The following is a 15,939-nucleotide window of genomic DNA, read 5'->3' as shown; positions in this document are numbered from 1 at the left end:
GTTTGCTTCCCTGATTATTTTTATTATGTACATTCTGAACTTCCTTTCTGTCATTTCTTCTGCCATGCTGTCGTTGGATTTTATTGATGTAACATCTAGATTTGTTTGGGGCATTTTCTTCCCTTGTTTTCTCATATTGTTCAGGAATCAGTGGATCATTAAGATATTGCAGATTTCCTCTATTGACTTATAATGTCCCTGAAGATTGCTAGTATATCCCCTCTTATCCTTCAGTAGCCTGAAGTCTTGGAGGAAGTAGATAATGTGGTGCTCCACAAGGAAGCTGCCTCTCTAGGGGTGGTGACCCTCAGGTGGGGTATATTCCCTGATAGTGGGCAGAGGTGCCTCCACTTGTTGACCAATGGTCATCCAAAGGGGAATTAGGCTGCGGGCTGAGGCAAGGCCTGTTTGTGCCTGTGTCTCTGGTTTTACCGTCCTTGTGGGAAAACCTCACCCAGCGGGGAAAACTCACCCGGTGGGGAGGTCTCGCTGGTCAGTTCCCCTCCCAGAGGTTCCCCTCAATCTACAACTACTGCCTGGGCTGGGCTGCCTTCCTCTGCAACGTTCCCAGGGGCCCGGACCTACCTCCTGGGCCTGGTAGCCTCACCCTTCGCAGACGAGTCTCCTTAGGCTGCCTCTCCTCAGAGAAACTGCCCGCAGTCCTGGAACCTTCGCTCCGCCCCTAAGCGTGTCTCTGTGTGGCTCTTCCACCAAGAAGCTGCCTAGGTCCTGGGACCCTGCTCTGCACCTAATCGCCTGGCTATGCGGCCCCTCCTCTGAGCTGCCACCTGGAGCCCCGTACAATAGCTCCGAGTCCCAGAAACCCGCCACACACCTCTTCCTCCGGACAGCCACCTGGTGTTCCGACGCAGTCACTAGGAGTCCAAGCAACTCACTTCGCGTCTCCTCCTCCCGCCAACCACCCATAGCCCTAGGCAGTCACTCCGAGTCCAAGTGACCCTCCCTGTTCCTCCTCCTCCTTGGGGTAGTCCCCCAGGAGTTCAGGAGCGGTTGCTCCAAGACCAAGCGACCCATCGCGCTCCTCCTCCAGGCAGGCCACCAGTGTTCAGGAGCAGTTGCTTTGAGTCCAAACAACTCACCACTCGCCTCCTCCTCTGAGCAGCCACCTGGAGCTCTGATGCAGTCACTCCTGGACCAAGCGACCCGCCACATTCCTCCTCTTCCTCCGGGCAGCCGCCTGGTGTTCAGAAGCGGTCGCTCTGAGTCTAAACAGCTCGCCACGTAGCTCCTCCTCTGGCAACCGCCTGTAGCTCTGGTGTAGTCCCTCCAAGTCCAAGCGACCCGCTGCGTTCCTCCTCTTCCTCTGGGCAGCCCCCCGGTGTTCAGAAGCGATCGCTCTGAGTCCAAACAGCTCGCCACACAGCTCCTCCTCAGGCAGCCGCCTGGAGCCCCAGTGGTTGCTCCGAGTCCAAGCGCTGTGCTGAGCAGCCACCTCTACGATGTTCCCAGTTGTCCGTGTTTACCGCTCCAGTGGGGGGAGGGGCGTCTCGCCGGGCAACTCTACTTCACAAAGTTCCCTGCGTTCCAGGACTACCGCCCCATCCGGGACGCCTCCCCAACGGGAGAGACTCACCCGGCGGCTTTGAGTTGGTCCCAAGTCTCTCACTATCTCCTCTTTTGAATCCTGAGTCCTGGAGCAACATGAAATGCAGCCACCATCCAGTCCGCCATCTTGAAACCTCCTTTTTTGCTCATTTTCTAACTGCTGATTTTTAAAAATAGGTTTTTGGATGTTGGTAGACATTTATTTTATTCATTTATTTATATGTGGTGCTGAAAATTGAACACAGTGCCTCACACATGCTAGGCAAATGATCCACCACTGAGCCACAACCCCAGCCCAAATGTTGAGTTTTGAGACTTCTTTACTATCAAAATACTAGGTATTAGTCATTTGTCATACATTTACTTTTTGGTACTATGAATTGAACCCAGGGGCACTTTACCACTGAGCTACACTCTCAGTCTTTTTTTTTTGTGACAAGGTCTCACTATGTTTCAGAGGTTGGCCATGAACTTGTGATCCTCCTGCCTCAGCTTCAGAGCTGCTAAAATTATAGGTGTGTACCGCCATACCAGATCTTAATTTGTTTTTAGTGAAATAAAATAGTTATACTTGAAGCACCCTCTGTAACTTTATCCCCAATCCATTCTCTATCCTCCCTCTTCCTTCCCTTCTCCGAGAAAGACAGTAAGATGGAATTATTGTTACCATTCTCATCAATAATTTTCTAAGTTTAATGTGCAGTGTTTCATTTTTAGAAATTACTTTTAAAAAGGTAGCTCTTGAACATATCCTTTGTTTTGCTTTTTAATATTCATTTTTTTATATTTAAGATTTATCCAAGTAAATGCATAAAGTTCTAGTTCAATTGTTTTAAATACTATGCAGAATGCCACCATCCAAATTATTATTATATTCATCCATTCTCCAATTTAACACTGACACATTAATTTGTTGATTTTGAAACCAATGCTACAGTTTTCACTTCCAGATTTACCCTCCTATTTGAAATAACAGTAACAAAAAACACTGAACAGTTTCCAAGACACTGGACATTAGACAATGAAGGACAGTGATCCCAAAGGGACAAGAAACAAAATTGAGTCCTACAACTGCTTTCAATTATTGCCTTAAGGGAGTTTTTAGGACATGATTCAGGGCAGGGAGTCTGAGGTGGACTGTGACAAACTCCTGAGTTAAAGAGATGGACTGCAGTATGATGGGACAATGGTAGCTAGATTTCAAAGAACATAATATAATATAAGAGACAGCTACAGAGAGAAGTCCAGGGATCTCCAAAACAACCCTTTCAAATACTGACAGAATCAGAGAACTGATTAGTATATATGTATGAGGAAACTATTTAAGATAGAGCAAAAAAACAAAAACCATCTGAAAGGAATACTGCCTAGTATCCACACATAGGGTCAGGAACAGTGCCTGTTCTTAATAACCAGATTGGAAAAACTCATAACTTACAGGGCACTTGGTAGAGTACTGAGGAACCATTTAACTTTAGTAGTAGGGAATTTTCAGTACTGCTTCAGACTGACCTGACAAATCAGAGACAGACCCAAAAGGACCAGACTGTTAATCACATTAACTAAATTGCAAAACAAACTTCAAGATTTATCTTAAAAAGAAGAAAAAAAAAATAGGCATGATGATGCACAACTATAATTCCAACAGCTCAGGAGGTTGAGGCAGGAGGATTTCAAGTTCCATGCCAGCATCAGCAACTTGGTGAGAGGTCCTAAGCAATCTAACAAGACTCTGTCTCAAAATAAAAAATAAAAAGGGCTGGAGATGTAGCTCAGTGGCAAAGCAACCCTGGGTTTAATTCCCCATACTCCACCCCCAATAACAAAAAAAATCCAATATTCAAAAATATAAAATTAACAATGTCTAGAATCCAATCAAAGATAACCAGATAAGCAAAGAACAGTAAAACATGACCTATGAGGTACAAAATTGAACAGAAATCTTACTCAGAATTAATTTTATTGAAATTCAAAGGACTTTTAAAGAGATATTGTAACTGTATTCCAACAAAATGGAAAATGTATAAAAAGACTCACAACAAACTTATATAGATTAAAAACTAGTGTCTGAGATGAAAAACACAATGGATACAAGTAAAGTGTGGTACTGGCATAAGGACAGACATATACTCACCTGAATAGGATTTAGACCCCCAGAATACACTCTAATATATATCAACTAATTTCCAAAAAGAGGGTCAAGAGAACTGAATCACGGAAAGAACAATCTGTCTTTTAACAGATGTTTCTGAGACAACTGACTATCAATATGCAAAAGAATGAAACTGGACCCCCTACCTCACACTACAAACAAAAATTAAGTGAAAGTGAGAGAAAAAACTAAATATAAGGACTATAACTATAAAATCCTTAAAATGAAAAGAGTAAATCTTTGTACCCTTAGGTTATACAATGATTTGTTAGATATATACCAATAACACAGGCAAAGGAACAAATTGGACTTAATTAAAATTAAATTTTTTTTGTGCTTCCAAGGATACTATCAAGAAAGTGAAAAGACATCCACAAAATGGGGGAAAACATTTGTAAATCCTCTATCTGTTGAAGAACTTGTATCTAGAATACAAAAAGAACTCTTATGACAAAACAATAAAATGTCAAATAACCTCAGCTGGAATCACCCAATGGAAACCTTGGCGCTTTTCCTAAGAAGGTATACATAAGGTCAATAAGCACATGAAGGATTCTCAATGTCATTAGTCATCAGGGAAATGAAAATCAAAAGCAAGAGATCCCACTTCACACCTACTAGGATGGCTATAATAGAAACTGATGATAAGTATTGGGAATCATGGAAAAACTCATATACTGCTGTTGGCAAAGTAATATGATATAGCCATTTCAGAAAAGAATTTGGTAGTTCATCACAAAGTTAATCATGGAGTTATCATATGACCCAATAATTCCACTGCAATGTATCTGCCCAAGAGAACTGAAAACATCATCCCACACAAATAATTTGTCTATAAATAATGTACACAGCAGTACTATTCACAATAGCTAAAGCATGGAAACCACACAAATGTCCATCATTTAATGAGATAAACAAAATGTGGTATATCCATACAATGGAATATTATAAACCAAAAAAGGGAATGAAATACTGATACATGTTACAACATAGATGAATCTTGAAAATATTATGTCAAATGAAAGAAGCCAGTCACAACAGGTTATATATTTTACATATATAGTACTCTTATCTTTGGTTTTGCATTCCATGATTTCAGTTATTTGTAGTCAACCGTGATGTGAAAATATTAAACGGAAAAATTCCAGAATAAACAATTGCTAAGTTTTAAACTGCATGTTGTTCTGAATAAAGTAATTTCATACCATCTTACTACGTACTGCCTGGGACTTGAATTATTCCTTTGTCCAGTGTATTCACACTGTACACATTAATTGCTTACTTGTCACTTGGTGACTACTCTCTGTTATCAGATGACTATCATTATCTTGCAGCATTTATATTTAAGTAAACTTTATTTTACTTAATAATGGCCCCAAAGCACAAAAGTGATGCAAAAGAGGCACCGGGGCATGAAACATGGAAAGACAGATTAACTCTGGTACTATGTGGCAATGTGCAGGGCATGTAGGAAAAATCATAGTATACATGGGATTCAGTACTATCCTTCTTTTCAGATATCCACTGGGGGTCTTGGAACATATCCCATGTAGATAAGGGGTGATTACTGTATATGAAAAGTAAAAAATAAGTAAATCTATAAACAGAAATATTAGTGATTGACTAGGGATGGGGGAAGGGCAAAATGGGAAATGACTGCTAATGAGCAGGGGGATTTTTTAGATGAAATGTTCCCATTTTAGGTTGTAGTGATGAGTGAATTTGTAGATTCTAAATGGGCAAATTGTATTGGTATATGAACCTCAATGAAAATGTTTTTTTAAAAAGTTATGTATTTTAAGAGCAGATTAAAAATTATGGGAAATATTTGCAAAGCAGAAGGCATAGCAATAAAATTATCTAACATAAAACAGAAAGAATAAAAATAAAAAGTGTCAAGGGAACAGGGACGACTGTAAGCAGCTTAATATACAGATAACTCAAGTCCCTCAAAGACAAGATAGACAGGGAGTGGACAGGAAAAAAAAAAAAAAGAAGGAATAATAGTCAAAATTTTACCACTTTGTGAAAACTATAAACACGCAGGTACCAGAAGCTAAAAACCCAAAGTACAACAAAAATAAGAAAATATCACCATGACATATGAAATTGCTCAAAACTAAAGCACTCAGATAAAATAAAAAATAAAAAAAATTAAAAGGCATGTTATATAAAGATATAAAATTAGATTTTTCATTTGAAACAACACAAAGAGAGAAGAGTACAGTATTTTAAAAAATACTGAAAAGAAAAACTAACAACCTGGAATACTATATACCTGCCAAAAAATTCTTCTCAAATACAAAAGGTGAAATAAAAATGTTTTAATTTAAAATTTTCCTTTTACAGGCTGTGCACACACAATCTTCTCCTTTACAATTTGTACTGATTTCTACCTTAAAAAGTTTCTATAATAAATTTTTTGGGGGGCCTTAAATCTCATTTTGTCTTCATATTAATATGGGAACATCAACTTTCTGGTTAGTATTCACATGGAACATTTTTTTTCATTCGTTCTTTGTGTATATGTGTGTGTGGGTGGGGGAGTGAGGTGTTGGAGGATAAAACCCAGGGCCTTATACATGCTGCTCTACCCCCCCCCCCACACCCCCCCCCTTTTTTTTCCGTACTGGGGATTGAACTCAGGGACTCAACCACTGAGTCACATCCCCAGCCCAATTTTGTATTTTATTTAGAGGCAGGGTCTCAATGAGTTGCTTAGCACCTCACCATCGCTGAGGCTGGCTCTGAACTCCCAATCCTCTTGCCTCAAACTCCTGAGCCAGTGGGATTATAGGTGTGCACCACTGCACCCAGGAGCTCTACCATTTTTTCATTTTCAATTTCAACTTTAGTGTCTTTAGGTTTTCAACAGTGTTTATAATATTTTACTCAATATGATGATTTTTTAAAGAACTGCTTAGTTCACTGCATTTATTTTATCATGATTAATAATATTTAGTTTTTAGTTTTATCATGAATATTTGTATTAGTTTCTACCTCCTTCGGTTCATTCTATTTACCTTGTTTGTGCTTTTCTTCTTTTATGCTTTCTACTGAATTGATTAAAGTTTTTATTATTTATTTCTTCACTATTTGTCTTGATTTTAGCTCCTATCAAATTAGTCATTATCAATGTATTATATACAGTCAAAGCAAATTTATATTTATCCAGAATTCAAAAATTTTGTCCACCATTCTTTATAAAAAATTTTTAAAAATTTGTTATAATTAGTTATTCATTATAGAGATTTATGCATTTTGATAAATCATACATAAATGGAGTATAATTTCTCACTTTTCTGATTGTACATAATTGTAGGATCACATCAGTCATGTAGTCATATATGTACATGAGGTAATAACGTCTGCTTCACTCTTCTATCCTTCCTACCCCCATACCACTTCCCCTCCCTTCACTCCCGTCTACCTGATCTAAATTTATTTTTCCTTAGCACCCCCCTTATTGTGCATTACCGTCCGCTTAACAGAGAAAACATTCAGCCTCTGGTTTTTTGCATTTGACTTAGCATGACATTCTCCAACTCCATTCATTTACCAGCAAATGCCACAATTTCGTTCTTCAAAGCTGAGTAATATTCCATCACACACACACACACACACACACACACAGAGAGAGAGAGAGAGAGAGAACAAGCGAGCACATTTTCTTTATCCATTCATCTGTTGAAGGACACCTAGGTTGGTTTCATAGTTTAGCTATTGTGAGTTGAGCTGCTATAAACATTGACGAGCCTGTGTCACTGTAATATGCTGATTTTAAGTCCTTTGGGTTAAGTTTCAGATTTGAAGATGAAATAAAAACCTTCCATGATAAATAAAAGTTAAAAGAATTCACAATTAGAAAGTGTGCACTATAGAACATTCTCAACAAAATATTCCATGAGGATGAAGTTAAAAAAAAAAAAAAAAAAAAAAGTGAAAACCAGCAAATGGAGGAACTACACTAAAGGAACAGTCAATTCAAAGGAGAAACTAAATCAAATTAAAAACCAGAAACAAACCAAAACAACAGAAATACAAATTCTATTCTAATAATTACCTTGAATGTTAATGGCCTAAACTCATCAATCAAAAGACATAGACTGGCAGATTGGATTAAAAAATAAGACCCAACAATATGCTGTCTCCAACAGACTCACCTCACAGGCAAAGACATTCACAGACTGAAGGTGAAAGGATGGGAAACCTATCACTCATATGGATAGCATAAACAAGTAGGGGTTTCCATCCTCATATCAGATAAAGTGGACTTCAGTCCAAAGTTAATCAGAAGGGACAAAGAAGGACATTTCATACTACTGAAGGGAATTATACAGCAGTAAGACGTAACAATTGTAAATATTTATGCCCCAAACAATGGCGCATCTATGTAGTCAAACAAACCATTCTTAATCTTTTTCCTGACATATGTCCTTTATTAGTTCTTTTAACAGAATAACTAAGAGATAAGTCTTTGAACATTTCATCTCATCTTTACTCTGGAATAAGTGCAGAGTTCTAACTGCCTTATTCTCTCTTTGTAGTAAATATTTTCCTGGGTTCTTACTGGTGTTGAGAAGTTTAAGTCTAGTTTTCACCTTTCTGACTGCTTTCATGAACTCTTTGGTTTCAGTTCTCTACAAAACTATATCCAGTATCTGTAATGTGTTTACTTTCATTTATCCTTTCAGGATTCAATGTTTCTTCCCACCCCCTCCCACAGTTGAAGATGCACATATTTATGTAAGACTGGGATCCTAATGAGAATAAGACATACTTCATGTTTGCATAAATATGTCAAAATGTACTCTACTGTCATGTATAACTAAATAGAAGTTTAAAACTTCACATATTTAGCAATTCTAGAAAATTCTCTGCCATTATCTCTCTGTGTATTGCTACTTTCCATTCTCTCTCTTCTATAGAGCTCCCACAAGATGTACCTTGGACCATTTATTCTAGTGTGTCTCAATCCTTTTTTATTTTTCATATTTTCCATTATTTGTTATTTTTATGTTGCATTCAGTGTAATACCTGCCTATTGTTCCCCTCTATTCAGTTGTGTTGAATATACTGTTTAAGCATATAGTGAATTTTAAATTTCACTCATCTACAGAACAACAGATGAACTTTGGATGCATAATGGAATCATATAAGGAACTCTTAAATATTGATACCATGGACTCAACAAAGACTCTGATTCACGTGATCTGCCATGAGACTCCTGCATTTGTCCTTTTCTGGGGAAGCATGGGGATTGAACCCAGGGTGCTCAACAACTGAGCTACACGTCCAAACTTTTTATTTGAGACAGAGTTTCACTGTATTGCTGAGGCTGATCTCAAACTCATGATCCTCCTGCCTTAGCCTCCTGAGTAGCTGGGATTACAGGTGTGTGCCATGGTGCCCAGCACATCCATCTTTAATAAACTCCAATGTGGTACCATTATTTAGTCAGTGCTGAGAATCCTTCAATTCCCAAATCAACTTGGCACTTTCTCACTTAAAAAAATTTGTCCCATGACTTCTTATCCTACTTCAGTAACTGCTTCATTTGCCTGAACCCTTATACAGCAAAATTCTTTGAAATAATGGTATATTCACAATCTCTACTTTCCTACTTTCTCTTGAAACTGGTTCAGTTTGGTTCCGATTTTGTTCCCACTGATATAGAGATTACTTTTTTCCAAGTCAATTAACATCTTCTTGCCAAAAACAATCATTATTTATCAATCATCCTACCTGAACTTTCAGCTGCATTTAACCAAGTTAATATTTCTTCTTCCTCCTCTTTTATGGTGCTAGACTGAAACCAGTACCTTGAAAATGTAAGGCAACTACTCTACCAATGAACTACACCCTCAGCCAGATATTCCTTTCTTTCTGAAGTTCTTTTTCAGTTGGCTTTCAGGATTTCATACCTCTGGGTCTCATCCTACATTCATACTCATTTATTCTGTCCTCTTCAGTAGTTTCTACTCATATTCCTATCTTCTAATTGTAAAAGTGGAGTGCTCCACTGGCTATAAAAAGCAACTATATGTTAATTCCCAAATTTATATCCCTTTGCCTTCATCTCTTCTCTAACACTATTTCTCTCTTTATTCAATTGACATCTCCATCTGGATATTGTCTTAAGTCTGTTAGTGCTGCTACAACAGAATACCTGGGTAGTTTATAATTTACAGAAATTACTGACTCTCAGTTCTAGAGGTAGTGAAGTTCAGTATCAAGGTGTTGGAATCTGGTGAGGGGTCTTCTTGTTGTATGGGAACATGACAGAAGGGCAAGAGAGACAAAGGGGGCACAAGGGGACATTAAACTCATCCACAAATAGTCTTCATGGCCTGATCAACTCTTAAAGGTCTTGCCTCAAAGTACTATTAAAATGCCAATTAAATTAGAACATGAGTTTTAGAGAGGAAAAATAAACTAGGGCAGATTATCTACTAGGCACTTTATAATCATATTTCCAAAACTGAATTCCTGTAATCTCCAGATAAAAACTTCCTTAAGTTTCTGCTACCAGTTGGTCAGAGCTGGCCAAGGTTTGGAGTACTGAAATCGCAGGACACAACATAGTGATAACTTAAATCCAAGGTCATGGCAAAACACCTGAAGTTTACTGTTTGGACTCTGATGATACAGGAAGGGAACACGGAAGGTGCATAAAGGACCGTAAAAAGAATCTTCATCATGGAGGGGCTCGCTGAGGACATCAGGCAAAGAAGATACTGTGAGAAGCCTTGTCACAAGTGACAAGTAGGAAAGCTAAGAAACCTACCAGTGGATCTACAAAACGAAAATGGCTCAAAAGACCAACCTGTTGATGTGAAAGATTCAGGTAGATTTTTGGTAAGGCTGCTCAGGCCCACATCCAGTTTATCTCCACCTCTTTTCTTCTCCAACCACGTTTTGTTACCTTGCTCTAAAATAAGCTCAGATCAACCAAAGTGCAAGAAGACCTGCATACACAGAAGCAATCCCATTGGTCAGCAGTAGCCGCTCTCTTCATTAAGTGAAAAGAAACTGAGTCCAAAAGTAGTTCAGGAGTAGAATGGTAGTTATCAGGTGACAGAGGGGAGGGGGCAATTGGGAAGAGTTGTTTAATGAGTACAGATTATCAGAGTTTGCAAATCTGAAAATACTCCAAAGACAGTTGGTGGTGATGGTTGCATAAAATTGCAAATGTACTAATAAACACCATTGAACTATGCACTTAAATAGCTGAAAAGGTAAATTTTATGAGTATTTACAATTATAAAAAATTTAAGTCTAGGAAAGGCAAGAAAAATTTCCAAAATGTGGAATATATCTACGATTTTCTACCCAATTTTCTGAACTCTAAAGCAAAATCTTATTGAAAAAGCATCTATTACTTTTTACTGAATTACCTGCCTCTTCTACCTAACTGTCGGGTGAAGAGAAGAAGAAGCATGTACATATTTGAAATAAATTCTGCTTCTAAAAGGAAAAATAACTCTTTCCCTAGTGTTTCCCATCTCAAGAAACATCACTGTCATTCAACCTGTTGCTCAAAACGAACACTTTGAAGTCCTTGGTTCTTCTTTCTCATACCTTACATGCATTCCATCTGTAAATTCTGTTAGAACTACCTTGCAAATATATTTTAAATTTGTCTAGTCAGGCTTGGTGGTGCATACCTATAATCCCAGTCACTAGGGAGGCTGAGAAAACAGGATCACAAATTCAAGGTCAGCCTCAGCAACTTAGTAGAATCCTATCTCAAAATAAAAATGGTAGGGCACGCAGCTCAGTGGTTAGACCACCCTTGGGTTCAATCCCCAGTACCACAAAAACAAATGTATCCCTTAATAGTACTCTCATGTTATCACCTTAACCCAAAATATCATTACCTGCCTAAATTACTGCGATACTTTAAAAAAATTTTTTTTTTAAAGATAGGATATCACTATGTTGCTCTGGTTGATCTTAAACTCCTGGGTTTAAGTGATCCTCCTGACACAACCTCTCAAGTGCTGGGACTACAAGCCTATGTACCATGCCCAGCTTACAATACATTTGAAATCTGTTACTCAGAGAAACTAGAGTGAACTTTAAAAAAGGCTTGTACGCTCAAAATGCTTTAATGGTACTTGTAGCTGTTTTTAAAAAGTCCCCCCAAATTCTCTGAAATGCCTTACATCAAGAGATTGGGCAGGGCATGGTGGCACATGCCTGTAAATCCCAGCAGCTCAGGAGGCTTAGACAGGAGGATCACACAAGTTCAAAGCCAGCCTCTGTAACTTAGTGAGGCCCTAACCAACTCAGTGAAACCTTGCCTGTCTCTAGATAAAATATAAAAAAGGGCTGGGGATATGGCTCAGTGGTTAAGTGCCCCTTGGTTCAGTCTCTGGTACCAAAAAGAAAGAGGCTGGGTCTGTGTTCCCTTCCCTTGAATCTGAATGAATGGATCTGTGACTGCTGCAACTGGTGGAGTACAGCAGAAATGAAGTTGTGTGGTTTTTGCCACTGAGTCATAAAAGGCTATGCAGCAAGTGTTACTTGCTGGAACACTCAAGTTTAGAGCCCTGAACTGTTAAAAAGTGCAACTAAGCCAGGAGTGGTGGTGCATGCCTACAATCCTAGTGATTTGGGAGGTTGAGGCAGGATTATAAATTTGAAGCCAGCCTCAGCAACTCAGCAAGACCCCTTTAAAAAAAAAAGAACTTGAGTTCTTTTTCCCCAGTATAAACAAATAAAAATAAATAAATAAAGGGAGGGAGGGAGGGAAGTACAGACTGTTCTGGATTAAGTAAGACTTATAATCAAATGCAGAAGTATGATCTTTGATTGGGTCTTGGTTAAAAGAGCTTCAAGCCTGGCATGTTGTAGTCCTAGGCCTTGGGAGGTTAAGGTAGGAGGTTCACTTAAGCCCAGGAATTCAAGACCAGCCTGGGCAACACAGGAAGACCCTGTCTCAGATAAGTAAACAAAATAAAAAGAGCTACAAAGATTTCATGAACAACAACCAAGTAAATTTTCAAATGGACTGGAAACATAACATTAGGGAATTACTGTTAATTTTGTTAGGTATGATGATGGTACCGTGGCTGGCTAGACTATCCATACATTTCTTTGAGAAGCAATTGCATTCATTTTCCATGACTGATGTAATAAATTATAATTCAGTAGTTTAAACAATATAAATTTACCTTTTGGTCTGGAATACACAAGTCCAAAATGGGTCTCAGTGGGCTAAATTCAAGTCATTGATAAGGTTCCTATGATTTCTTCCAGAGTCTCTAGAGAAAAATTCATTTTCTTGCCTTCCCAGGTGCCTACTTTTCCTTGGTTTATGGCTGCTTCCTCCATCTTCAAAGTCATTAATACCTGGCCTATACTTCCCCACGTTGCCATTTCTGATTCTTTTGCCTCCTCTTTTTTTTAAGGACCTTGTGATTACACTGGCTCATCTGGAAAATCCAGAAAAATCTCCGTATTTTAAAGCCAGTTGATTGGTGACCTTAATTCCATCTACCTTAATTAATTACCCTTTGCCATGAAACTGAACACATTCACAGGTTCTGGGGGATAGATTGTAGACATCTTTGAGGAAGGGGAACTTACTCTATGGCTACTATAGCCATCACTTTTTAAGAGACAGAGTCCTGCTAGGCATGATGGTGCACACTTGTAAACACAGAGGCTTGGAGGCTGAAACAGGAGAATTCCAAGTTCAAGGGCAGCCTGAGCAACTGAATGAGGCCCTACATAATTTAATGAGACCCTCTCTCAAAATAAACAAACAGGGCTGGGCATGTAGATCAGCAGTAAAGTGCCTCTGGGTTCAATCCCCAGTTACCTCCCCTCACCCCCCCACCCCCACCCCCCGCCCCAAAAAAGAGACAACGGGCAGACACACACACACACACACACAAAGTCTTGCTGCATTTTTCTGTCTGAACTCTTGGGCTCAAGGGATCCTCCTGCCTCAGCTTCCTGAGAAGCTAGTATTACAGGCAAATATGACTACACCCAGCTTACCAAAGCAACCTTAAGTATTCAGAAGTAAATTCTAAAACTTACTTTGAAGTGGTTTAGGAAAAAAATATTTATGTCGTACATTAAGGAAGCAAATGTTCACTGTTGAATCAAGACAGTAGTTACAGAGCTGTTGGTTATACTACTCTATTTTTCTATACGCTTAAACATTTTCAATTTAAATTTTTTTTTTTTTAAATCTCCATAGATTTCCTCTCCCAGTACACAAATCAGACACAGGGTCTTAGAAATGGTCAGTAAACTGTACCCATTTTTTTTCCCCCTTTTTTTTGGAGTGCTGGGGATTGAACCCAGGGTCTTGTACTTGAGAGGCACTCTGCCAACTGAGCTATATCCCCAGCCCAATATACCCTTTTTTTTATTAAAAATTTTGTTCTGAGACAGGGTCTCACTAAGTTGCTGAAAGTTTCACTAAATTGTCAAGGCTGGCCCCAAACTTGCAATCATCTTCCCTTACCCTACAGAGTAATGGGAATTACAGGCATGTGACATCACACTGATTTTTTTTTTTTTTAATTTTCAGTTGTAGATGAATACAATACCTTTATCATTTTATTTATTTGTTTTTATGTGGTGGGGAGGATGGAACTCAGTGCCCCACACATGCTAGGCAAGTGCTCTTTCTACCACTGAGCTATGACTGCACCCCCCATTTTAATTTTTAATTAAAAGAATATGGATAGTGTAGGATTTATTTATTTTGCCCCATCAAAATATATTTTATTATAATTTGAGTATTTCTCTCTATTATATACTAGCAATGCTATATTTGTAGATGGCCTTTTTCTGCCATACTTTTTTCTTTTTTATGGTGCTGGGAATTGAACCCAGGGCCCTGTGCTGGTAAGGTAAGCACTCTACCAACTGAGCTATATCCCTAGCCCCTGCCATACTCTTTTTAAAAATCGAACCCAGTACCTCAAACATGCTAGGCAAGTGTTCTTCCTCTGAGCCACAACCCCAGCCCAGTAGACTATATTTTGACGTATCAAACATACATGGAGTAGAACTTCCCATTTTTGTGGTTGTACATGATGTGCAGTTACACTGGTGTGTGGGACATTTAATTTAGTATATTAAGGTGAATAGCATGAGCCTGCTCGATACTATGGATAGAGTTACTTGCTGTGTTTGGATGGGATTAATTGCTTTTTACATGCAGATGACAGGGGCCCACCTAAAGATTCAGATCATTTTCTGAAAGTAGTCAAAGACCTGTTATTTCCTTGGGGGAAAAATGCATTAGATAAGAAATCTGAGCTCCTGTCTTTTTTTAATATTTAAAAATAAATAAATAGTATATTTTATTTCTTCTTTTTTGTGGCAGGGCTGGGGATCAAGCCCAGGGTCTCAAGCATGCTACTAGTCAAGCACTACAACTGAGCTACATTCCAGCCCTGCTTTATAATTTTTCATAACTATAACTTTAAAAAACATGTTGGGTTGGTTTGCCTTTCAGCTGGGCATGGTGGCAGATACCTATACTACTGGGAAGGCTAAGGCAGGCAATTGCCGAGTTAGGGGTCATCATAAGACTCTTCTTTCAAAATTAAAAAAAAAAGGGCTCAGTGGTAGAATGATGATCTAGCACGCATGAGAACCTGGGTTTGATCTCTACTACCAGAAAAAAAAAATTAAAAATAAGATTCCCTTTCTATTATAGGCACTATTTAAATAAGTGGCACCTGATGCAATTTTCATATTGACAAAATAGGTAAAAATTAGTCACTATAGTCATGTCAACAAAAAGGGTAGTTAAGAAGGAGAGAGATTCTCTGGAATAATCTTCATACACAAGTCCTTAACACATTCATAAACAGAAATGCTGAAATCAACCATTTTTACACATGAAGAGGTACTTTGCAGTTTGCTTTCTGCTAAGGAAAGACATTAATTGGGCAGAGATCTGTGACCTGTTAACTGTCATGTAGTTTTAAATATCTGAAGTAGTCCATCTAGTTAAGAAAGAAGGAAGGTTGGAGGCAAAGAGAACCTTCAACTTATTATTAAAGGAGTCAAGTGAAGACTCCTGAAATCATTGTTTTGAAATACCTAGGATACACATATTTAAGAAGTACAGGTTATTTGAGGATAAATTTAATAATAATATAAGTAACTGAAGAAATCTGGAGACACAGTACTCATCAAATAGAGAAGGAACCTAATAACACAAATATGGATGACTTCAAGAG

General features: G+C 38.5%; 1 protein-coding gene across 2 annotated transcripts in view; it reads right to left on the bottom strand.

Annotated features, from left to right (window-relative positions):
- The window catches only part of Gatad2b (GATA zinc finger domain containing 2B), a 105,792-nt gene that overhangs the window by 38,703 nt on the left and 51,150 nt on the right, over positions 1-15,939 (bottom strand). The gene's annotated exons all lie outside the window — the stretch shown is intronic.

The sequence above is a fragment of the Sciurus carolinensis genome, chromosome 1 (genome assembly GCF_902686445.1).
Source record: "Sciurus carolinensis chromosome 1, mSciCar1.2, whole genome shotgun sequence".
In the NCBI taxonomy this organism is placed as follows: Eukaryota; Metazoa; Chordata; class Mammalia; order Rodentia; family Sciuridae; genus Sciurus; species Sciurus carolinensis.
The sequence above is the reverse complement of the archived record's forward strand: the minus strand, read 5'-3'. Positions and strand labels throughout refer to the sequence as shown.